Genomic DNA, 26912 nt, shown 5'->3' on the forward strand with positions numbered 1-26912 from the left:
TATATCTTTGTCTTGATTACACTACCTACCCATAGCGCCAGCCCTGAAAAAAAACCACGTATTACACTGGGTGCTGTCAGCCCTGTAATTATTATATGTAGGCTGCACCTCCAACTGCGCAGTGAGCTAGAGAAGGTACAGAGAGGGAACCTCCAATTTTCTTGGAGGCAGGGGCTGTTGCATAAGGAAATCCTAAACAGATTACCTCTTTTCAGTGGGAAAAGGTGAAGAGGATGCCATCAAAAAGTTTAATTCAAGAACATCCCAGGGCTTCCCTGGTGGCGCAGTCGTTGAGAGTCCGCCTGCGAATGCAGGGGACGTGGGTTTGTGCCCCGGTCTGGGAAGATCCCACATGCCACGGAGCGGCTGGGCCCGTGAGCCATGGCCACTGAGCCTGCGCGTCCGGACCCTGTGCTCTGCGGCGGGGGAGGCGCGACAGTGAGAGGCCCGCGTACCGCAAAAAAAAAAAAAAAAAAATCCCAAAAGCAAGTGTGGGAAGACAGTATAGTATAGAAGTTAAGGACTTGGGACTCTGCAGACTGATAGACCAGGGTGTGAATCCTAGCTCTGCCACTTATTAGCTTTGTAACCCTTAGGGTGTCAGTGTGACAAAATGAAGATCAACCAAGTAAGAGCAAGCAAAGGCTATTTATTCTGAGCTTGCTACAACAAAAGAGTCAGTCACTGTCACTTAGGATTAGGCAGACACTCAAAGGCAGGCAGAGGAGTGGGAAAGTTTCATAGTGGAAAAAGGAAAGGCTTTGGGTATGCCCTGATTGGAGGCTGTTGGCATAGGAACACTGTAGGCAGGCTAACTAGAAGAAGGGCATCCTATGCGATTGACTAGAGGGGCATACTTGGCTTTCTTTCGTTGGTCCCAAGCTGGAAGCTGGGACAAAACTTAGGGGAGCTGTCAATTACTAATCAGGTCCTGGCCGTTTGGGGCTGATTGTTACAGGGGTTAGCGTTTGGCTTCCTTGACTGTTACCAGAGGTAGCAATCTGACTTCGTGTGAGTCTGACATAGCAGGCTGCCTTCCTGGGCTGGTTATTGTAGATAAGGAGGTGGTTTCCTAGGCATTTGCTGCAGGTTGTGGGTCAGACTTTTTTTTTTTTTTTTTGCGGTACGCGGGCCTCTCACTGTTGTGGCCTCTCCCGTTGCGGAGTACAGGCTCTGGACGCGCAGGCTCAGCGGCCATGGCTCACGGGCCCAGCAGCTCCGCGGCATGTGGGATCTTCCCGGACCGGGGCACGAACCCGTGTCCCCTGCATCGGCAGGCAGACTCTCAACCACTGAGCCACCAGGGAAACCCCCAGCCTTATATTTTTATACGCTATGGTCATTGTCCATTTGCATATTCTGTCTCATCACTTAACTTCTCTGAGCCTCAGTTTCCTCAATTTAAATGGGCTATTAAAACTTTGAATTTGAGAATTAAGTGAGATTTGTACGTAAACGGTTTAGCGCCAACTCTGGAACATAAGTGCCCAACACATGTTAGTCATTGTCTTATTGGCTAATTAACTAAATCCTGAAATAAGAGAATTTAGTGGAGTGGTACTCCTCAGAGTAGCAAGGGGGCAATGTTAGCAGGAAGAAAAGGAAGCCCTAGTGAACCCTACAAAGAGTATCAAACACATAATCGACCACAATAGCAAGAGCTAACACATATTCACACTTACTATGAGCCAGACACTATTCCAAGTAGGTTACGTACATTGGCTCATTTAATCCTCATAACTACCCCATGAGGTGGATACTACCAACATTGTCATCCTCATCTGAAAGATGGAGGAAACTCCGGCACAAAGAAGTTAAGAGGGCTTCCCTGGTGGCGCAGTGGTTGGGAGTCCGCCTGCCGATGCAGGGGACACGGGTTTGTGCCCCGGTCCGGGAGGATCCCACGTGCCGCGGAGCGGCTGGGCCCGTGAGCCATGGCCGCTGAGCCTGCGCGTCCGGAGCCTGTGCTCCACAGTGGGAGAGGCCACAACAGTGAGAGGCCCACGTACCACAAAAAAAAAAAAAAAAAAGAAGAAGAAGTTAAGAAACGTGCCCAAGATTACACAAGTACTGTGTAGGGCCAAGGAGCCTGGCAATAGTCTGTGCTTTTAACAGTTCTGCTGTTCTCACAATACATAAGACATGCCGAAGTTAAAAACAACTTTAGGAAAGGACTGAATACAAATCTCATTTATTTCTCCATAGACTCAATGAAGGGTAACGATGGAGATATTTAAGGTGTTTAGGACATCCTTAGTCTTTGAGGGTGATGTCAATGGAGGGCATCTCACACATGCCCCTCCACACACCCCCATTCACCTGTTTTAAGTCTGACCTTGATCTCTGTTGGAAGCTACTTCCTCAGAAACTTTGGTTGATCCTCCAGAGTGCGTTACCCCTACTCCCATCCCTACTCCTTTCCCATACTTATCATGATTGACACAGTGCATAATTATTTCATTCCTATCTGTCTCCCACACTAGACTGAACGATCGAGTGGGTCCGTTTTGCATACCATTGGATCCCCATTCCCTAGCATAGGGTCACCAACCTATGGCCTCTGGGCCAAATCTAGTCCAAAGTCTGTTGTTTCTTTAATAAATTGAAATTGGCACACAGCCACACCATCTCATTTACATACTATCTACGACTTATTTCACATTAAAATGGCAGAGTCAAGCAGTTGCAAGGGATCTCGTGGCCCGCAAAGCCTAAAGAAATATTTAGTATGTGGTCCTCCACAGCAAAATTTGCCAATCCCCGGCTAGCTCGTGGATACTCGACAGATATCTGTTTAATGGATGGATATACTTATTATTTATTTATTTAACAAACGTTTACATGGCATTTACTATAGTCAGACACCGTTCCAAGCACTTTACGAATATTAACTCATTTATTCCTCATAACAACCCGGTAAGATAGGAGGCATTCTTATTCTCATTTTACAAAGGAAAACACTGGGAACCAGAGAGGTTCAGTATCTTGCCCCAAATTAAACAGGTTGTAGGTAGCCGGGCTAGGATTCAAAACTCAGGCTTTCAGGCTCCCAAACCCAGGCTATCTACGCCGTGTTAATGGACCATGGGTGGGATCTAGTTTTTCTGGTGTTCCGATGAGAGAACTGCTGAATGGTTTTGAGAAGGGGAAGGATGCGGTCAAAGCAGCAAAAGGAGATAAAGTGGTCTTACTCCACGTAGCCCCTAGGACTTGGTTGATGACAAGGACATGCTAAAACGGACAAATTAGCACAGCATCATTCGGCTCTCACCATGGCTAACAGAACCAAGCACGCATTCTCCAAAAGTGAGCTGGTGTAGTTATTGTCACCCTACCGGGGACCGGTTAACACCATTGATTAAAGCTTTCAGAGCACCCTGAGGCTGAACCAGTTTGTTTTACTCTATCACGTGTCCAAACACTCCACCTCTCCCCCACTGTAGCCAACTATCTTCAAATGCACCCCACCCTAGAACAAGGCGATAACAAATGATGGGTTTGGTGCAAATTCGTCCCCAATCCTGAGAAAACAAGAAGTGCATGAACTATATGGTTGTTGTATGAGATGCTATTTCCTCTTCCTGTCTCCACACTGCCTGGGCTGTATGCCAGTTGTTAGTAGGAAGGGGCAGCAAATGCCCTCAAATGAAATTATAGCTCTAAGGTACAATGCTGGGCCACCAATAAGTCATTGCCGGTGGCTTGACTTTGTGGTTTGCTGGAGGAAGTCAACTTGTTGACAAGGCTTGGGAGACCTTGCTGCATGTGACTGAGGGTGAGGAGTCAGCAGAAGCAGCTAGTTAAGATAGAACAGTCTGAGAGAGACCAAGAAAGTCTGTTCTTCTCTTCCTGGTAGGACAAGCAGGATGCCAGGATTCTACATTCATGCTGGGGGCCTGGGCTGGGAACCAGTGTTGAGCTTCAGGTTAGACCCGCCTGGGGTCATCAGAGCTTGGAGCCAAAGGTGATCTGAAAGCCAGTGATCAAGGGAAAAGTTGAACATTAAATCCCATCAGACAGTCCAGCTGAAGTGCCAATCCCACGGGCAGACCAAAGGGAGAGAATCTGGGCTCTTCAACGTTAGTGAGAAAACCAGGCACGGCAGACCAGCGCAAGAGGGATCTGGACTGGGAGTCAAAGGCAGCCTACGGACATTCCCTGAGCTCTTGGGACAGAGTTGCAGAAACTTCTTATTGGGTGACTGAGCCTTGTCTTTGAGTAGGGATGACCCTCCTCCCACCAGCAAAGAGGGGCAGTATAGTCAAGTGGTTAGGAGCACACTCTAGCAGCAGACTGCCTGAATGTACATCTCACCGTGCTGCCTATTAGCTGTGGAGCCTGTGGCTACTCACTTCACTTACTCCAGCCTTGGCTTCCATATCTGTGAAATAGAGCAAGGTTGAAAAACTCAATAAGATAACATGGCAAGTGCTTAACACACACGAGCAATAAATGTTGCTTAATATTATTTTTAAAAGCACATCGATTTGGCTCAAAGTATCAGTGTAAATCAATTCCAGGCAAAATCTACGTATTGCCCACACCCTGACTCAAAATCCACAAGCAGGTCTCCTCACTAGGAGGCAGGGGTTGCCCTACTGCTGCTGGCAGCAGAAGGGCAGGGCAAGTGAAATCACGCTTTGATCTCATCTTTTGGAGGGGATTTTCTCTTTACCAACAACCCTTATTCCTCCAGATGAGCAAGTCCTGCCAGCCTGAAAGAGAAAAGCCACACAAACCAAAGTGCCGGAGACCTGATATTCTCTGCTGTCAAGAAATAGCAGGATTTCCCAAAGAAGTCTTGGTCACGTCACTGGAAGATGTAGGAAAGTAGAAAGGTAAGGTATGGATCTGGAAGTCTTAGAATTTCGTCGTGATGTGGGCCTGCTTGGTAGAGAAATCGTTAAGGAGAAGGCCCTTACTTACACTGCAGGCATCCTTGCTGTCCTTCCTGTTCTGCAAAGTGTTTAGCCCAGTGTTTTTTTAAATATATTTCACTCACCACTTACATCAGAATCTACAGGGGGGGAACTAGCTAAAAATGCAGGTTCTGAACCCCTGGAGTTCTGACTCACGTAGCTCAGCATTTTAAACTAGTTTTCAAGTGGATTGTTATTCTATTATGTAATTTTTAAACAGACAACACATTCATATGGCATAAAACTTTAAAAATATTAAAAAATGTATAGAGTGAAAGTGTCACTCCCATCCCTGTCCTCAGCTGACCAGTTCCGACCTTTCCGCAGCCTCACCTGCCATACAAACCTAGGTAACCACTGCTATTCAAGTCTTAGGAATCCTTTCCCAGGTTCTTTATCAGATATCAAGCAAAAGAGGAAATACATTTTTCACTTGCCCCCCCAAAAACGTTAGAATGCTTTGCATACTGTTCTTTATCTTTAAATATAGATAGATAAAAAACAAGGTCTTGGGCTTCCCTGGTGGTGCAGTGATTGAGAGTCCGCCTGCCAATGCAGGTGACACGGGTTCGTGCCCCGGTCCGGGAAGATCCCACATGCCACGGAGCGGCTGGGCCTGTGGGCCGTGGCCGCTGAGCCTGTGCGTCCGGAGCCTGTGCTCCGCAACAGGAGAGGCCACGATAGTGAGAGGCCCGCGTGCCGCAAAAAAAAAAAAAAAAGGTCTTACTGTATAGCACAGGGAACTATATTCAATATCTTACAATAACCTATAACGACAAAGAACCTGAAAGAGAATATGTATATATGTTCATATATATAACTGAATCACTTTGCTGTACACCAGAAACTAACACATTTAAATCAACTATACTGCAATAAAAAAATAAAATAAAATAAGTACATATATAACTTAAAGATCTTTCCATAACTGTCAGAGTACTTCCTTACTAGTTTTCACAACTGCATACTATTCCATTATATGGAAAGAGGAGACTTTATTTCACCAGTCACTTTTTTTTTTTTTGGCAGTGCCATGCTGCTTGTCAGATCTTAGTTCCCCAACCCGAGCCCTCGGCAGTGAAAGCACAGAGTCCTAACCACTGGACCGCCCGGGAATTCCCTCACCAGTCACTTTTTGATGGACACTTGGGTTGTCTCCAATCCTCTGCTAACTAATACGATCCATGGATGTAATGAATTACCTTGTACATGCACCATTTTCAGATGTGAGATACATTTCCAAAACTAGAGTTGCTTCCCTGGCTGATTCTGATGCACACTGGAATTTAGGAACCACCGGCCTAGGGGTTGCTGATGTGATAGGACTAATTTACATTTGATTAAGCCTTTATGTTAAGACTCAGAGAATGGCAGAGCTGGAGGGGCTCTTAGAGACCTTCTTCCTCATTTTACAGATGAGGAAATGGATTCTCAGAAAGGGAAGGGACATGCTCATGGTTACACAGCATGCTGGTAGCAGAGCTGAAACAGGAACGCAGGTCTCCTCACTCATAGGCCGGTGTTCTGCTACCTGTGATTATCATCAACAAGCAAATGGAGCGCCCAGCAAGGTGTACGATGGTCTCTAGCTGCAGCAGATAGGGCACACACGGGAAAGATAATGCGTCGTAGCTGGTGTGAAACACCAGATCTATTCGGTCTTGGGATGGCAGACTTTCAGACAATATCAGAATTAAGCAAACTGTTCTATAAGCTATTATGAGCCACTGACCTCTTTCCACAGGATGGAGAGAGGCCAATGGTTCTCTGTGCATCTAATTGAGTCCAAATTCTGGAAAGAGTAAAAGCTTTGGGTTTCTGCACAGCTTCTTTAATGGGCTTGCTGGGGAAGGGAAGGTGTAGCTAGTGACTTGTTACTGAAGACCAAAGTCCTGAGGGAGATGATTTGGGGTTGGTAAATCTCAATGGAGGTGCCATTCTTATTCTGTAGGTCCATTTCACAATGTATAGAAAGCCTCGTTGAGAAAACCAAGATCTTCTAGAAGGAACAAGTGCCCTCTCAAAGTCCTCCTACCCGAGACTCTCTTGCCTAACATTAGAGATTCATTTTTTTCAGTTATGGCCTATATGAGATGCTTGCTGTCTCTGTCACCTCGTATCCATCACAAAGGTAAGGTGGGATGGTGTCAAAGCAAATCTTGTTGGGAATTCCCAACAAGTGGTCTGGTGGTCCAGTAGTTAGGACTCCATGCTTTCACTGCCGAGGACTTGGGTTCAATCCCTGGTCAGGTAACCAAGATCCCACAAGCCAAGTGGCCAAAAAAAAAAAAAAAAAAGGAAACCTTGTTAATCTTAAAGCCTTATAGATTCTTTTCTCACTATCTTAGCCAAATAAAGAAGATGTGTGTGTGTGTGTGTGTGTGTGTGTGTGTGCGTGCGTGCGCGAGTGTGTTTAAAACCAAGCTAATCGTTTTTTGTGGGGGAGGTCTTACATAAAGTAGCAGGACAGTTTGTCTGTTGTCCTTATGTCTGATTTCAACATAAAAGGAGCAAATATCCTAGCTGAAGAGTTCAGACAGGCATCAGGGGAGCCTGGGATTTTGAACTGCAGGGGCTGTGTGCGCCAGTCTGAGAAGATGCCTTCTTTATCCCATTATCAGCCACTCTCCAGTTCTAATTTTGATGAGAACAAGACAATTGTTAAGTGGAGCTCCTCACTTAACAGCTTAATGAACCATTAGCTATAACAGCCTCCCCTTTGTCTGGTCAGCAATCCCTTGTGTCTCCCGAGAGACGGGAGTGGGAAAGAGGGCCTTCGGAAAGGAACAGGTAAAAGCAGCTGAAGGAAATTAAACTGTAAGTTTTTCAACTCTGAAACATCGATGACCTAATGGAACCAAGAGAGCCCAGAGCTTGGAGACCTTCGCCCCGCCCCCATTCCCAAGCAAGAGGGTGAAGTAGGATTTTGTCAGTCTCACGGTGCTTAGCCGAGACCTGCTTGACTGTTGAAATCATCTGACAGCCCTTCCCCAGGTCCTATATAGGCATTCTAGGACCGTAGGCCTCTCTTTCTCAAAGTAGAGTTCTTGGAACACATCTACGAGAATCATGTGGAAAGCTTGTGAGAAAACGCTTCGCCTTGGGGGCTTCTGGGCTGGTGAACATGTGGAGATATGGGGAGAGTGGAGCTCTCTGAGAGGGCATGGAAGCTCCACGCCCTTTCCCCATACCTTGCCCTTTGCATCTCTTCCATCTTACTGTTCCTAAGTTATATTCTTTTCTAATAAACAGGTAATCTAGTTTTAAAAAAAAAAACAACTTCACCTCAGACCGCTGAATCAGAATCTCTGGTAGTAGGACCCAGGTATCTGCATTTTCTTCATGTTTACTGCTTAAATCTGTGATACCGTAAAAGACAACAACTGCTGCCCTTACTATGAGGAGACTTTGTTTAGGGGTTCCTACTCCTTCTGCCCAAACAGGTTTCAGGGTCATAATCACATATAAACACCATGATAATGGCAGAGCATGTTAACTGAGCACTTACTCTATGCCAGCCTCTGTGCTAAGTGCTTTGGACATTACTATTGCATATATAATCCTTGCAATTGCCAAGTGAGGCAAGGGATATTATCTGTATCTCACAGATAAGAAGATTGAGGTTTAACAGATGGAAGCAACCTAACTGTCCATCGACAGAGGAATGGATAAAGAAGATGTGGTATATATATATATATATATATATATATACATACATATACATACAATGGAATACTACTCAGCCATAAAAAAGCATGAAATTATGCCATTTGCAGCAACATGGATGGATCTAGAGATTATCATACTAAGTGAAGTAAGCCAGACGGAGAAAAACAAATACCGTATGATATCACTTATATGTGGAATCTAAAATATGACACAAATGAACTTATCTATGAAACCAAAACAGACTCACAGACGTAGAGAGCAAATTTGTGGTTGCCAAAGGGAAAGGGGGGTGTGGGAGGGATGGACTGGGAGTTTGAGATTAGCAGATGCAAACTATTATATATATGTATAACTGACTCACTTCATTGTACACCAGAAACTAACACAACATTGTATATCAATTATACTTCAATAAAATAAATTAAAAAAATAAAATAACATTATGCCATTTCAAAAATGTTTAAAAAAAAAGAAGATCAAGGCTTGAAGAAGAGAAGGAAAAACAGCTAGTAAGTGGCAGAGCTGGGATTCGAACTGAAGTCTACCCATCTCCAAAGGCCATGATCTGAACCTTTACTATATCCTGCCTCAAACAATCATTCTAATGCTGCCTCTTTGTAACATCATTTTGCCACCAGATCTTTTCTTCAAATCTTCTTTCTCTGTCCTCATGTACCATCTTTGGTGCTCACTCCTACTTGCTGAAGGTAAATCGGACTCCTTTGCTTACTTGACTTTTCAGCATTCTGGACACTTGATATTTGTTTGGGTTGATGCTCTGTTACAAAAGTGAGTGAATCCAGAGCCTGCTTTCCATGTAACAGTTGCTTGAGGTACACCCTAAACGCTTGTCATTCAACTGCCAACCTGGCCAAGTCAATGTTTACTTCTGCCAAGTTTTCTAACTCCCACTTTTACAAAGTCAGTGCTGGATATCTGGTTGTGCATTTATGTTGATTCCCAGGAAAAAAGGCGATGAAAAAAATCATTATTATTTAAAAAAATGAGTGGCACTAATTTACAGTTCACCCCATCACTTCATAATACGTTGCTTTTATGAACCTCAGTCCACCTCAGTCCACCAGCAGGCTAGCCTTCAAGGGGCTGAAACAGACCTGCTTTTAGAAACTGGCCTATCTGGAAATGAGGGCAAGTTGAGTTTGTTATTTTTAGAAAGTGCATGTGTTGTTGGCCTCTAATAATGCCAAGTACATAACTAAAGAGGAGAGCCTCCCTGGAAGGCAACAGATGGTAACCCCAATTAAATGGGGACTCTTTAACAAGTTCTTTCCTCCTCTCTGGGTCCCATCTGAAATAGCAAGGCCTTGGATTAGATGACAGACAAAGGTCCTTCTATCTCTAATCATTTAGAGCAAAACCCCCAAAGTAGCCAATCTTCCAGAACCATCTTCACATTAGTACTCCTATTAGTTACCTACACGCTCAACTTCTCTAATAAGAGACCCCAAAATATTGTAGTTGAAACAAGACAGAAGGTTTTTTTTTCACTCACTTAAGAATCCAAGGAGGTGGTCCAGGGCTGACATGGAGGTTTGGAGATGTTAAGGGCACAGGCTCCTTCTATCTTGTTTCTCCCCACCCACCTTGTTAACATTCCAGCTCATAGAGACAGAGCACATGGACAGTGAAAGGCACACTTCGTTCTTTCTTTCTTCCAGTTTTATTGATATAACTGACATACAGCACTGTTTAAGGTGTACAGCATCATGATTTGACTTACATACATCATGAAATGATCATCACAATACGTTTAGTAAGCATCTATCATCTCATATAGATACAAAATTAAAGAAATAGAAAAATAGATTTCCTTGTGATGAGAACTCTTAGGATTTACCCACTTAACAGTTTTCATATATAACATACAGCACTGTTATCTTTCATATATAACATACAGCACTGTTATCTTTATCTTGTTGTACATTCCATCCCTAGTACTTATTTATCTTATAGCAGGAAGTTTGTACCTTTTGACTGCCTTCATCCAATTCCCCTTCCCCCCTGACTTCCCATCCCCCAACCCCGCCTCTTGTAACCACAGATCTCATCCTTTTTTCTGTTTGTTTGTTTGCTTGGGGTTTTTTTGTTTTTAATATTTATTTATTTACTTGGTTGCGCCGGGTCTTAGTTGTGGCAGGTGGGCTCCTTAGTTGTGGCATGCGAGCTCTCAGTTGCAGCATGCATGTGGGATCTAGTTCACATGACCCCAGGGATTGAACTCGGGCCCCCTGCATTGGGAGAGCGGAGTCTTATCCACTGCGCCACCAGGGAAGTCCCTGTTTGTTTGTTTTTTGAACTGTAATTGATCTACAACACTACGTTACACAACATAGTGATTTGGTATTTCTATACATTTGAAAATAATCACCAAGATAAGTCAAGTTACAATATCCCTCCATACAAAGATATTACATAGTTGTTGACTGTATTCCCCACACTGTACATTTCATACCTGTGACTCATTTTAGTTTGCAGCTGGAAGTTTGTACCTCTTAATCTCCCTCACCTATGGAGAGGAATGGAATATATGCATATTTCTCTTAAGGAAACAACTCAAAAATTGCAAATATCCATTCTACTTGAGTCTGATTGGCTAAGAACCCAGTAACTCGGCCACATCTACCTGCCTGGGATGTTGGAAAATGAAATCTTTACCTGGCCTAGCATATGCAGTTAAATCTCCTATTACAGACTTCCCTGGTGGAGCAGTGGTTAAGAATCCACCTGTCAATGCAGGGGACACAGGTTCAAGCCCTGGTCTGGGAAGATCCCACATGCCGCGGAGCAACTAAGCCCCTGTGCCACGACTACAGAGCCTGTGCTCTAGAGCCTGCGAATCACAACTACTGAAGCCTGCACGCCTAGAGTCCGTGCTCTGCAACAAGAGAAACCACCGCAATGAGAAGCCCACGCACCGCAATGAAGAGTAGCCCCTGCTCGCCGCAACTAGAGAAAGCCCGCGCCCAGCCACGAAGACCCAACGCAGCCATAAATAAATAAATTTACAAAGTTCCTATTTCTATTGAAAAACATGAGGATAAATATTGTGAGGAGTCAACAAGCAGTCTGTGGCAGAGCACTATATTATGAATGAATAACCTTGCTTATCTCTTTTTCCCCAAAGACGCCTTGGTTCACTGGCTTGTTCTCCATGGCTGTAACCAAGCAAGAAGGTTCCTTCTGTTTTATTTTTATTTTATTTTATTTTTACTGAAATATGGTTGATTGACAATGTTGTGTTAGTTTCAGGTGTATAGCACAGTGATTCATTTACACACGCACACACACACACACACACACACACCACACACATATTTTCTTTTTCAGGTTATTTTCCCTTATAGACTCTTACAAAATATTGAGAATGGATCCCTGTAGGTCCTTGTTGGTTATCTATATTATATATAGTAGTGTGTATATGTTAATCCCAACCTTCTAATTTATCCCTCCCACCCTTTCCCCTTTGGTAACCATAAGTTTCTTTTCCATGTCTGTGGGTCTGTTTCTGTTTTGTAAATAAGTTTATTTGTATCATTTTTTAAAGATTCCACATATAAGCGATATCATATGATATTTGTCTTTCTCTTTCTGACTTACTTCACTTAGTATGATAATCTCTAGGTCAATCCATGTTGCTGCAAATGGCATTATTTCATTCCTTTTTATGGTAGTGATATTCCATTTATATATATATATATATATATATATATATATATATATATATATATATATACACACACACACATCTTCTTTATCCATTCCTCTGTTGATGGACATTTAGGTTGCTTCCATGTCTTGGCTATTGTAAATAGTGCTGCAATGAACATAGGAGTGCATGTATCTTTTTGAATTAGAGTTTTCTCCGGGTATATCCCCAGGAGTGGGATTGCAGGATCATATGGTAACTCTATTTTTTTTTTTCACACACCACACTGCTTGGCTTGCGGCATCTTAGTTCCCTGACCAGGGATCGAATCAGTCAGTGCCCCTTGCAGTGGAAATGTGGAGTCTTAACCACTGGACTGCCAGGGAAGTCCCATGGTAACTCTATTTTTAGTTTTTTAAGGAAACTCCATACTGTTCTCCATAGTGGTTGTAACAATTTACATTCCCACCAACAGTGCAAGAGGGTTCCCTTTTCTCCACGCCCTCTCCAGCATTTGTTATTTGTAGACTTTTTCATGACAGCCATTCTGACAGGTGTGAGGTGATACCTCATTGTAGTTTTGATTAAGCAAGAAGGTTCTTGATGAAAGGGGTAGGACAAAGTCCTGTGGTCTGCTATGAAATGGGCCTTAGGCCAGCCTCAAGTGGACTTTGACTCCTGGAGGGACAGAATATCTGTTCTCCAAGCTGCTATCATCTGTAAAATCTGATCGAGATGCTGGAGGGGGCCACCAACAACTTTGAATGAATTTCATCCTTCAGTTGAATTCAAACCATAGGCATTTTTTCTAGGGTGTTGGTAAGAACTGGTTGCCATGTTCCTTTTTGGTCCATTTATTCGTATCAGCATACACGTTATTTATTGGTACTGAGTATTATAAAGAGCATGGGTTTTGGTATCAGATCAGTGTGGCTTTGAGGAAATTGTAACCACTTTGTGCTTTAGTTTCTTCATTTGTTAAACTGCGGTAAAATCATCTAATTCAAGGGATGGTTGTGAGGATTATGTGAGTCAGGAACTATTAAATTACCCAGAATATTCTGCATATTAGACACTCAATACACATTCTATTTATTAACTCCAACAACAACACGAATGATTCATTTATTAAGTGCCTATTGTGTATGTGCCAGGCACTGTGCTAGCTTCTATATAAACAGCTGTTCACGTGTACACGTTTTAGTATCTGAGAACCACGGAAAACTTCTTTACAAAGAGATGCTTAATTCTGGCTTTGTGAATGAATGTGGGCTACTTTTCTCACTTAATAGAAACTTGCTGAGTGTCTGGCAAAGGGCTTAGAGGGGGGCAGAGTGCCAGCAGAAAGTGAATCAATGGCCCTAATATGGTGATGGTTTCCATTTCCTTCTTTCTTCATTAAAACTCAATTTAATGAGTTTCCTCCACTTTTTTCATACTTTACCTGCCAACTCTGTCTGAGAACATCTGGTATCTCAGAACTGTAGATCTTGAAAGTCCTTAACATTCTCCCTCTCTGAATCATGCTACCTTTGAGACTAGTAGTAGTTTAAATGCCGGCCAGCCACTTACTGGCTGTGTGACCTTGAATAAGTCACTTCCATCTTCTAAACTTCACTTTCCTCATTTATGAAATGAGTATATTAACAAAACCCATTTCATAGGTTTGTTGTGAGGATTGAATGAGACAATGCATGCAAATTGTTTAACATGGTATCTGGCACATAGTAATCAATACATGTTAACTATTATCATTCATTCATTCATTCAATGGGTGTTTATTAAGTGCTGGAAATAAGCTTGGCACTGTGCTTTCCAAAATCTTCCAATTTCACTGGGAAACCAAGACAATATATAACCTGTGAGAACCCTCATATACTGTTGGTGGGAATTTAAGTTGGAAAACAGTATGGAGATTCCTCAAAAAATTAAAAATATAACTACCATACAATCCAGCAATTCCCTTCTGGTTATGTACCTGAAGAAAACAAAAACACTAATTCAAAAAGATATATGCATTCCTATGTTCATTGCGGCATTATTTACAGTAGCCAAATAAGGAAGCAACCTAAATGCCCATCAACAGATGGATAAAGAGAGGTGGTGTGTGTATATGTATATATATAATGGAATACTACTCAGCCATAAAAACATGAAATTTTGCCATTTGGGACAACATGGATGGACCTTGAGGGTATTACGCTAAGTGAAATAAGTCAGACGGAGAAAGACAAATACCATATGATTTTACTCATATGTGGGATATATTAAAATATAATAATAATAAATGAGGAAGCCAAACTAAACAAAAGAAAGCACATAGATACAGAGACCAGTGTAATGGTAACCAGTGGGGAAGGGGGGTGGGGGAAGGGCCAAATGGGTAAAGAAGGTCAACTGTATGGTGATGGATGGAAACTAAATTTTGGTGGAAAGCATGATATAGTGTATACAGAAGTAGGAATATAATGTTGTACAGATGAAACATATACAACGTTATAAACCAACATTACCTCAATTTAAGAAAAAGATATAACTTATGGGGCTTCCCTGGTGGCGCAGTGGTTGAGAGTCCACCTGCCGATGCAGGGGACATGGGTTCGTGCCCTGGTCCGGGAAAATCCCACATGCCGCGGAGCGGCTGGGCCCGTGAGCCATGGCCGCTGAGCCTGCACGTCCAGAGCCTGTGCTCCACAATGGGAGAGGCCGCAGCAGTGAGAGGCCCGTGTACCGCAAAGAAAAAAAAAATGATATAACCTAAGAAATGTTAAATAAAAAGCTGAATGTGATCCATGACAAACAAAACAAGACAAGATCAGAGGGGACTTCCTTGGTGGTCCAATGCAGGGGACACGGGTGCAATCCCTGGTCTGGGAACTAAGATCCCATATGCCGCGGGACAACTAAGCCCATGCACCACAACTACTGCGCTTGTGTGCCTCAACGAGAGAGCCCGTGTGCTGCAGACTACAGAGCCCACGTGCCCTGGAGCCCACGTGTCACAACTAGAGAGAGAAAACCTTCATGGCACAACTAAAGAGAAGCCGACCTGCAACAAAGATCCCGCACGCCGAAACTAAGACCCAACACAGCCAAAAAATAAAGAAAAAAATAAATTAAAAAAAAAAAAAAAAGACAAGATCAGAGGAGAAAGAGGTGACTGTGGCCCAGAGCTGTGTTTTTTAAACTTTCCTGGCTTGAGTTTAATTTCCATCAAACCTTAGAGCCTTTTAATCAGGTCACAATTTGAAAACCAGTGGATGAGAGTGAATAAGATGTGGTTATATAGAGGGGAAGGGACAGGTAGCAATGGAAGAACAGCAGGCTGGGACAGGTCGTGAAGGCCTTGATATGCTCAGACAGAGAACTTGGTCTTGACTGCTTTGGGGAAGGTCCAAATCCAGGGTCACTGAGCCATCTTTCCCACTACCTAACAATGGCAAACAGCCACTACCACTCTGTCCACTCTCTATAAACCCAACCTTCTCTCTATTGACAAGAAAAAGGAAAAACAAGACTCAATGCCCACCCACCCAAGCTAGCCCTGTGGGAAGTGTCTTTGAAGATGACATTGCAGTCCAGACATCTGGAGCAAACTAGCAGGCTCTATTTATTGTATAGAAATTGCTGAACATACTTTTCTTTTCCTTAACCCTAAGTAAAGCTACCCTAGGGTTTCATGTCAGTGGTTTTGAATTTTATTAAACAAAATAGGTATTTAGTTCCTGCTTGACTGAAGTTTGGTGGGCTTTCCAGAATTTTTTTTCTCCATAACTCTCCCCTTTCTTCTCTGTTTTATCAGGGTTCTTGATTGTAAGTAGAAGAAACCAAGAAACTACAGCTAACCTAATCAAACAAAAAAACAAAAGAAAATTTATTGAAAGGATGTTGGTGTGGCAGGGGAAGCTCCCCAAGTCAAGAGGAGGTTAGAGGGCCAGACTTGGAAGATGATATGAATCTTCTTCAATCTTCCAATATGATAAGGGTTCCAGGGGCCACCAAGAAACGCACAACATTCTTCCAGCAGGAACAGTATGGCTGGGACACTGTGGGTGAGGCTAAGCATTGTCAAGACTACAGTGACGAGATACTAATCATCCCTGTCTCTTGGTCAGTTGCTCCAGATTCTTCGTCCTAGGAATGGGGGGAGAGGGGGAGAAGATCTCTATTCTTCAACTTCTCTAGTTGAGGCAGGATACTTTGTACCAGTATCTCCATCTTAGGAGATCTCCCTTCAAATAGGAAGAGAATGAATGGTGGTCAGCCAACAAGTAAGCTAACAAGCAAAGCAATGGTCTATAGCTTCTCCCACACAATGTTTATCAAACTGCAGTTGATAACACATTATTGAGTTGCGAGATTAATTTCGTGGATGTTGAATTACATTGACTGATTTTCAAATATTAGACAAGTCTTACACTTCTGAGATAAAGTCTAGCTGGTCATAATGTATTATCCTTTTTTCATATTATTGGACTCAAATTGTTAAAAGTTGGTTTGGAATCTTTGCATCTAGGTTCATGAGGGATATTGTTCTGTAGCTTTCTTTCCTTGTACCAACTTTAGTAATGCTGTTCTCATAAAATAAGTTTAGAAGGTTTCCCTCCTCTTCAATATTCTGGAAGGGTTTGGGTAGAATATATGTTATTTCTTCTTTAAATGTTTGGTAGAATTCACCAGCAAAGCAATCTGGGCTTAGAATTTCCTTGTGGGAAGGGTTTTAACCACAAATTCAATTTCGTTAATAGCTATAGTGCTATTCATGTTATCTATTTCTTCTTGAGTGAGTTTTCACAGAATGTGTCTTTCATCTAATGTGTTGACTTTTTAGGAATAAAGTTGTTCATAACATTCCCTTACTTTCCTTTTAATATCTATATTGATGTCAACTCTTTCATTAATTGGTAATTTGTCTCAATTGGTAATGAATTGGTAATTTGGTGTTAGATCCAACTTTTGCCTGTGGATATCCAGTTTTCCTAGCAGCATTTATTGAAAAGACTGTCCTTTCCCCGTTGATTAATCTTGGCAATAATCTTTTGACCATGTATGCAAGGATTTATTTTGGGGATCTTTCTATTCTATTCAATTGATCTCTATGTCTGTCTTATGGCAGTACCACACTGCTTTTGTTTTTGTTTTTTTGCCTTATGATTATGGACTAGAAATTGTTATGAACTTGGGTAAATATTTTGGAATAATTGCTGAAAAGTCTTTTAATATCCTAACATTTTATATTTTTAGTACCACACTGTTTTGATTACTATAGCTTTGTAGTAAATTTTGAAATCAGGAACTGTGAGGCCTCTAGCTTTGTTCCACTTTTTCAACATTGTTTTAGCTATTTGGGTCCCTTGAGATTCCATATGAATTTTAGGACTTTTAAAAAAATCTCTAGATCCTCTCTGGGTAGCATTAACATCTTAAGAATATTGAGTCTTCCAATCATGTTGGGAAAATTGGATAACACATGCAAAGCAATGAAACTGGACCCCCATTTTACACCATTCACAAAAAGTAACTCAAGATGGATTAAAGACATAAATGTAAGACCTGAAACTATAAAATGGCTAGAAAAAAAAACATAGAGGAGACTTCCCCGGTCGTCCAGTGGTTAAGACTCCACACTTCCAATGCAGGGGGCACTGGTTCAATCGCTGGTCAGGGAAATGAGATCCCATATGCAGTGCAGCCATGCAGTGAGGCCAAAACAACATCAAAAAGCCATAGAGGAAAAGCTCCTTGACATTGGTTTGGCAATGATTTTTTTGGATGACACCAAAAACATAGGCAAAAATAGCAAAAGTAAACAAGCGGTACTACATCAAAATAAAAATCTTCTGTGCAGCAAAAGAAACCATCAACAAAATGAAAAGTTACCTTACCAAATGGGAGAAAATATTTGCAAACCATATATCTGGTAAGGGGTTAATATCTAAAATATATAAAGAACTCATACAACTCAATAGCAAAAAAATAATAATAATCTGATTAAAAATAGGCAAAGGGGGGCTTCCCTTGTGGCACAGTGGTTAAGAATCCGCTTGCCAATGCAGGGGACACGGGTTCGAGCCCTGGTCCGGGAAGATCCCACATGCCGTGGAGCAACTAAGCCCGTGCGCCACAACTACTGAGCCTGTGCTCTAGAGCCTGCGAGCCACAACTACTGAAGCCCAACCTCCTATAGCCCGTGCTCCACAACAAAGAGTAGTCCCTGCTCACTGTAACTAGAGAAAGCCTATGCACAGCAACGAAGACCCAACGCAGCCAAAAAAAAAAGAAAAAGTAGGCAAAGGATCTGAACAGGCTATTTTTCCAAAGAAGATATACAAATGGGCAACAGGTACACAAAAATGGCCTCAACATTACTAATCATCAGAGAAATGCAAATCAAAATCACAATAAGATATCACCCCACAGCTGTTAGAATGGTTATCATAAAAAAGATAAGAGATAACAAATATTGGTAAGGATGTGGAGAAAAGGGAACACTTTTACCCTGCTGGTGGGAATATAAATTGGTGCAGCCATTATGGAAAATAGTATGAAAGTTCCTCAAAAATTAAAAAATAGAACTACCAGATGATCTAGAAATCCCATTTCTAGGTATATATCCATAGGAAATAAAATTAATGTCTTGAAGAGATATCTGAACCCCATGTTCAATGCAGCATTATTCACAATAACCAAGATATGTAAACAACCTGAGTGTCCATCATCAGATGAATGGATAAAGGTGTTACATATATCATAGATATATGAATATTATTCAGCCATAAAAGAAGGAAAAAGGAGATTCTGCCATTTGGAGCAACATGGATGAACCCAGAGAGCATTACGTATGCTATGCTAAATGCATCACACAAAGGAAGAAAGACATACTGTATGATCTCACTTATAAATCTAAAAAATCTAAAAAAAGAAATCTAAAAAATCTAAATTTAAAAAAAGAAAAGTAAGTGAAATCTAAAAAAAGAAAAATCTAAAAAAAGAAAAGTAAGTCAAACTCAAAAACAGAGAGTAGAATGGTGTTTGCCAGAGGTGGGAGATGGGGGAAATGGGGAGGTGTTGGTCAAAGGATCCAAACTTTCAGTTATAAGATGAGTAAGTTTTGAGGATCTAATATTCAGCATGGTGACTATAGTTAATAATAATGTATGGTATACTTGATATTTGCTAAGAGAGTGGCTCCTAAATCATTCTCACCAAATGGGAAAAAAAAGTAACTATGTGAGGTGATGGATTTGTTTATTAGCTTGAGTTTGGTAATCATTTCACAATGTGTACTTGTATCAAATCATCACGTTGTACACTTTAAATATATAGAAATTTATTTGTCAATTATACCTCAATAAAGCTGGAAAGGGGGAAGAAAAGAGTTGACACCTGGAGATTGGATCTGTTAAATCTCAGTGCCAAAACTTGATAGAACCTTAGTAAATATTCCTGGAATGAAGGAAGGGATCCCCAGTGGTAGCTTGAGGACTCCAACATGTATTTGGTGACTGGATGGGGTTTCTTTCAAATATGACCAGAAGGAATTTCTGAAAAGTTGCCAGCTATTCAAATGATCTGTAAGGTATCTCTCACTTTGAGAATTCCATGATTCCACATTTCAAGTGATGGAAATTGGACTTATTTACACAATGCTGAGATTCTTCTTACATAATGTGCTTTGACTTCCATGACTTCATGAAACAGAGAACTTCATGAAAGAGAGAACTTCATGAAAAGAGAATTGCTGCCTTGCAGGGAACAGGCAGAAAGTTTTCAATATTTCTTAGGGGAAATCTGCAAATGAGAGAAGAAAAAGAAAAAAAAAAAGGCATTTCAGATACAGAAAAAAGAAGACATCCAAAAATGTTCAGTGAAGAGTTAACATGGTAGTTAACTATTCCCAAATTTAGGAAGCCCATTTTTTCAAATAAATATCTGAAGAAAAAAAATATATTGTCTTCCAATCCATGAACACAGGATACGTTTCTATTTATGTTTTCTTCAATTTCTTTCAGCAATGTTTTAATTTTTGTTTTGTTTCTGTTCTTTTTAATTGAGGTATAATTGACATATGACATTATATTAGTTTCAGATGTAATGAATTCAGTATTTGTATATTGTATTTTGTATATTTATATACATAATGTGTACATATATACACATTTGTATACATAATGACAATATTTATGTAATGTATATTGTAAATTGTATATTTGTATACATAATGACTCAATATTTGTATACACTGTGAAATGATTACCATAATAAGTCTAGTTACCAACTGTTGCCATACATAGTTACAAAATTCTTTTTTCTTGTGATGAGAAGCAATGTTTTGTTTTGAAAGATATTTTCACTTGGTATGGAATCTAAGTTGACAATTTTTTTCAGTACATTAAAGATGTTCCTCTACTGTCTTCTCACTTGCAATGATTCTCATGAAAAACCTGTTGTCTTCCTTAGTTTTTGTTTTTCCATATACAATATGTCTCTTTTTCCCTCTGGTTGTGTTTAAGATTTTCTCTTTATCACTGGTTTTGAGCAATTTGATTATGATGTACCTTGGTGTAGTTATCTTTGTCTTTCTTGTGATTGAGGTTAGTAGAGTTTCTGTATCTGTAAGCTTATAGTTTTAATCAAATTTGGAAAATTTGGGGCCATTATTTCTTCAAATGTTTTTTCTCTTCCCACCTCTATTCTCCTTCACCTATCCAATTACATGTGTATTAGGCCACCTGAAGTAGTCCCACAGCTTACTGATGCACTGTCTGTCATTTTTTAAATTCCTTACTCTCTTTGTGTTTTATTCTGAATAGTTTCTATTGCTGTGATAGTCAGCTTCTAAAATGGCTCCCAATGATTCCCACTTCCTGCTTTTATGTTTTGGTGTAATCACTTCCCCTTGAGTGTGGGCTAGAACTAATGGTTTGCATTTAATGAATAGAATAAGGCAAAAGTGGTAGGATGTCTTTCCTAAGGTTAGATTATAAAAGACTGACTTCTGTCTTGCTCTCACTCTCTCTTTCTGGCCCTTCTTGCCAGACATACAATTATTATGTCCTCAAGTTTGCAAATTTTTTTCTTCTGCAGTGTATGTTCTGCTATTAATTCCATTCAGTGTATTTTTCTCGTTTCTCATATATTTCCTTATATGAGTACAGACTCATTATTTCCCTTATAAATCAATGTGTTACAATCAGTTACTTTCATTGTTTATTCTAATGCACAAAATGTCCCACTTTGGCCAATGGGAGCCCCTTCCAGCTGGCTTATATTTCTTTTGACATGCCTCTATTATTATTTTTTTTTAGTACTTCATTGCCTTTTTTTTAATATATAAATTTCTTTCTTATTTTTTGGATGTGTTGGGTCTTCATTGCTGTGCGTGGGCTTTCTCTAGTTGCGGCAAGCAGGGGCTACTCCTTGTTGCAGTGCGCAGGCTTCTCATTGCGGTGACTTCCCTTGTTGTGGAACATGGGCTCTAGGTGCACGGACTTCAGTAGTTGTGGCTCGCAGGTTCTAGAGCGCAGGCTCAGTAGTTGTGGTGCACGGGCTTAGTTGCTCTGCAGCGTGTGGAATCTTCCCGGACCAGGGCTCAAACCCGTGTCCCCTGCATTGGCAGGCAGATTCTTAACCACTGTGCCACCAGGGAAGTCCCTACTTCATTGCTTTTCAAAAGCACAATAAGATTTTTCAAGCTTATCTTGTTCTTTTCTTGCCACAGCTTTGGAATCAACCATTTCTTGAAGGAGCCCCAGCTCTTTTACTGGACAATGGTATTTAGAAGCCAAGATCTGTATGTGCACGGGTACACACACACACACACACACACACACACACTTATTTCTATATTTATTTCTATATCTAGCCATGTATATATTTACACTCTGTGTGGTAGGCTGAATATTGACCCCAGATATTCTGAATATGTTCCCTTACATTGTAAAAGGAAATTTGCTGATGTCATTGTTAAGGATCTTGAGATAAGGATATTTCTTGGATTATTTGGGTAGACCCAATATAAACACAAATGTTTCTACAAGAGGGTGACAGAGGGAGATTTGACTACAGAAAAAGGAGACGTGATGATGGAACCAGAGGTCAGGGTGATGCACTTTGAAGATGGAAGAATGAGACCAAGGATCAAGGAATGTAGGCACCCTCTAGAAGCTGAAAAAAGCAAGGAAACAGATTTTCCCCCTGAAGTCTCCCAAAGGAATGCAGCCCTGCTGACACCTTGCTATTAGACTTTTGACCTCCAGAGCTATAAGAGAATAAATGTATGTTGTTTTAAAGCCATTAAGTTTGTGGTAATTTGTTACAGCAGGAAATTAATACACTACGAATTCATATCAATATGTCCAAGTCAAATCCAGTGCCACAAGATTCATTCTAGTCTTACCCTTTTCCTTGTTTTTAACTCCCTTCTCTGACTGTGAGAAACCTCACTCCCTTCATCCTTAATCTTCCTGTACATAGCCAAACACACTCTCCGCTATCACCATTTCTTTCTGCACAGATTCCCTTCTCATCCCACACATAACAATGTGGATGAATCTCACAACCATTATGTTGAACAAAAGAAATCAGATACCAAAGAATATAAATGGCTTGATTCTATTTAAATGGAGCTCAAGAATAGGACACAATGGTGATACAAGTCAGAATAATGTTACTTCTGGAGTCGGGGTATAGGCTGGGAAGTGACCTGAGGAATTATGGAAGTGTTCCATGTCTCAATCCAGGCAGTGATTACACAAGTACATACGTACTTAAAAATTCATCAAGCTGTTCACTCATGATTAGGACATTTTTTTAAAAGCCAACCACCATGTTTCTTTTCAGAAGCACGCTCTGTTTATAGAAGGTGGATGTATTTTATTCCAGAGTCTTCCTGAAGATTTTGCAACATTCAAAACCTCTAATCAATCAAGAACATTCTGAGAAAGTCTAGTAGCAATCTCAGTTTACCAGTTAGAGTCACAAATCATGTGGCAATGGTTAAGTACACTTTGAAATTCCCTCTACCCACCATCTTTATAATTATGTCATCCTTAACAATTTTTATTTGGAGATTATATTACATAAAATTTTGCCCACAAGGCGAGACTTTATAAATGCTTTTATATTTTGCTACCTCAAATGTGTATAATTCAATGTTGAAAATGAGCAAAGAATTTTTTTAACATCTTTATTGGAGTATAATTGCTTTAGAGTGATGTGTTAGTTTCTGCTTTACAACAAAGTGAATCAGCTATATGTATACATATATCCTCATATCTCCTCCCTCTTGCGTCTCCCTCCCACTCTCCCTATCCCACCCCTCTAGGCGGTCACAAAGCACCGAGCTGATCTCCCTGTGCTATGCGGCTGCTTCCCACTAGCTATCTATTTTACATTTGGTAGTGTATATATGTCCATGTCACTCTCTCACTTCGTCCCAGCTTACCCTTCCCCCTCCCCGTGTCCTCAAGTCCTTGCTCCACGTCTGTGTCTTTATTCCTGTCCTGCCCCTAGGTTCTTCAGAAACTTTTTTTTTTTTTAGATTCCATATATATGTGTTAGCATACGGTATTTGTTTTACTCTTTCTGACTTACTTCACTCTGTATGACAGACTCTAGGTCCATCCACCTCACTACAGATAACTCAATTTCGTTTCTTTTTATGACTGAGTAATATTCCATTGTATATATGTGCCACATCTTTATCCATTCATCTATCGATGGACACTTAGGTTGCTTCCATGTCCTGGCTATTTTCAGTAGAGCTGCAAGGAATATTGTGGTGCATGACTCTTTTTGAATTATGGTTTTCTCAGGGTATATGCCCAGTAGTGGGATTGCTGGGTCGTATGGTAGTTCTATTTTTAGTTTTTTAAGGAACCTCCATACTGTTCTCCATAGTGGCTATATCAATTTACATTCCCACCAACAGTGTAAGAGGGTTCCCTTTTCTCCACACCCTCTCCAGCATTTATTGTTTGTAGATTTTTTGATGATGGCCATTCTGACTGGTGTGAGGTGATACCTCATTGTAGTTTTGATTTGCATTTCTCTAATGATTAGTGATGTTGAACATCCTTTCATGTGTTTGTTGGCAATCTGTATCTCTTCTTTGGAGAAATGTCTATTTAGGTCTTCTGCCCATTTTTGGATGGGGTTGTTTGTTTTTTTGATATTGAGCTGTTTGTAAATTTTGGAGATTAATGCTTTGTCAGTTGCTTCGTTTGCAAATATTTTCTCCCATTCTGAGGGTTGACCTTTCGTCTTGTTTATGGTTTCCTTTGAGCAAAGAGTTTGAATAAACATTTCTCCAAAGAAGATATACCAGTGGTAAATAAGTACAAAAAAAAGGTGCTCAACATCACTAATCATTAGGGAAATACAAATTAAAACCATGAGATACCCCTTCACTTTTACTAAGATGGCTATAATTAAAAAGACAGATAATAACAAGTTTTTATGAGGATGTAAAGAAATTGGAATCTTCATACATTGCTGGTGGGAATGTACAGCCACTTTGTATGACAGCTTGGCAGTTCCTCAAAAAGCTAAATGTAGAGTTACCATATGACCCAACGAGTCCACTCCTAGGTATGTACCAAGAGAACTGAAAATATATGTGTACACAAAAACTTGTACATGAATGTTCATAGCAGTAGTATTCAAAATTGCCAAAAATTAGAAATAAACCAGATTTCCATCAATTTATGAATGGGCAAACAAAATGTGTATAGCCATACAATGGAATATTATCTGGCCATAAAATGGAATGAAATACTGATTCACACTACAACATGGGTGAACCTTGAAGAACATTATGTTAAGTGAAAGAAGCCAGACATAATATATCACATATTGCATGGTTCCATTCATATGAAATATCTGGAATAGCCAAATCCATGGACACACCTCTGTATTTTTTTTTGTCAAGAAAAATATGCATGTTTGAGATTTCCCATCAGCATTACCGATATACTTCATACTTTTCAACTGTGACATGGCAATCCATCATACAGCTCTGTGGTAATTTATATAATCAGTTCTCTATTAATAAAAACATGGTTTCTCTCTGTGTGTGAGTGTATATTTTTGTGTACCTCTACAAATGTGAAGAGGTTATTGAGCAATCTGAACACAAGGGGACCAACATGAAATGTTTCCTTCTACATTTAATGTTTTTGATTAGCTCCAATCTCCTTCCCTTCTCTTACATGATCTCATGTGGGCATCATCACTGGTTTTCTAGCCAATTTTATACCACATCATGTTCAATCCAGTCTTGTCCTGCTTGCAATCTTCAATTCCATTTTGGATTCAGAGCACGTTTTCCCATGCCCCTCAGCTCAGGCATGTCCGGTGGCCAGCAGGTCTTGAACTCTGTCTGTCCTTCAGTCCTTCTCCCCTAATGCTTCTGATTTCTCCAGAATAGGGGCAGTGTGATGTGGTGATTAGAGGAAAGGGAAATGGTGCTATAGTGTTAGTGGGGGCAGATTTGCCCTCTTCTGTCCTCTGTCTGATAGCCATTCAAGTGCCTCATGGGCTCTTACACGTGTCACCCCTCACAAGTGTAATATTCTCCAGCTGGCTTCGCTCAGTTCCTACTTTTGCCTCCTGACGCTAATGGTTTTTTTTCCTAATTATTGTTATTGTTGTTGTTCATAGAATAGGAAATATTACAGTGAATGAATGTAGAATGAATGTATTATTTCACATAAATCTTGTGTCAGTGTGCGTGTATGGATGGATTACAGTGTAAAAAATATGTGTGATCGAGCTTCCCTGGTGGCGCAGTGGTTGAGAGTCCGCCTGCTGATGCAGGGGACACGGGTTCGTGCCCCGGTCGGGAAGATCCCACATGCCGCGGAGCAGCTGGGCCCGTGAGCCGTGGCCGCTGAGCCTGCGCGTCCGGAGCCTGTGCTCCGCAACGGGAGAGGCCCCAACAGTGAGAGGCCCGCGTACCGCAAAAAAAAAAAAAATTATGTGTGATCTAAGAAGTTGGGAAGCCATTCCTCTGAAAAGTTAATGTTGTGTGGTGGGAAGAGTAGAGCACTCAGGAGACCCAGTTTCTGTTCTGAGCCCTGCTCTGAGCTTGCTGGTGACCTGGAGCCCCTGCCTGCTTCTCTCTGCACCTCATGCTCCTTTCCTAGCCAATGAGGGCATTGGACTCTCACGTTCCTTCCAGCTCTTCCTTGTTGTGACAACAGTAACAACTAACCCCTAGCAAACACTTACAGTGTGCCAGGCACTGTTCTAAATACTTTCTGTGGGGACTTCCCTGGTGGTCCAGTGGTTAAGAATCCGCCTTCCAATACAGTGGATGCGGGTTCGATCCCTAGTCAGGGAACTAAGATTCCACATTCCGTGGAGCAACTAAGCCCGTGCACCACAACTACTGAGCCCACACGCCACAACTAGAGAGAAGCTTCTGCGCCCAGCGGAAGATCCCTTGTGCCACAACTAAGACCCAACACAGCCATAGATAAATAAATAAATAAATATTAAAGGAAAACCTTTCTGTGCATCAAGTAATTGAATTCTCACCATAGTTCTGTGATGTATGTGATTTTATTATAATCCCTATTTACAAATGAGGAAACTGAGACCTAAAGAAGTAAAGTGGCAGAGCGGGAATTTGGACCCAAGCCTGTTTGGCTCTA

This window comes from Stenella coeruleoalba (genome assembly GCF_951394435.1).
Source record: "Stenella coeruleoalba genome assembly, chromosome: X".
Taxonomy (NCBI): Eukaryota; Metazoa; Chordata; class Mammalia; order Artiodactyla; family Delphinidae; genus Stenella; species Stenella coeruleoalba.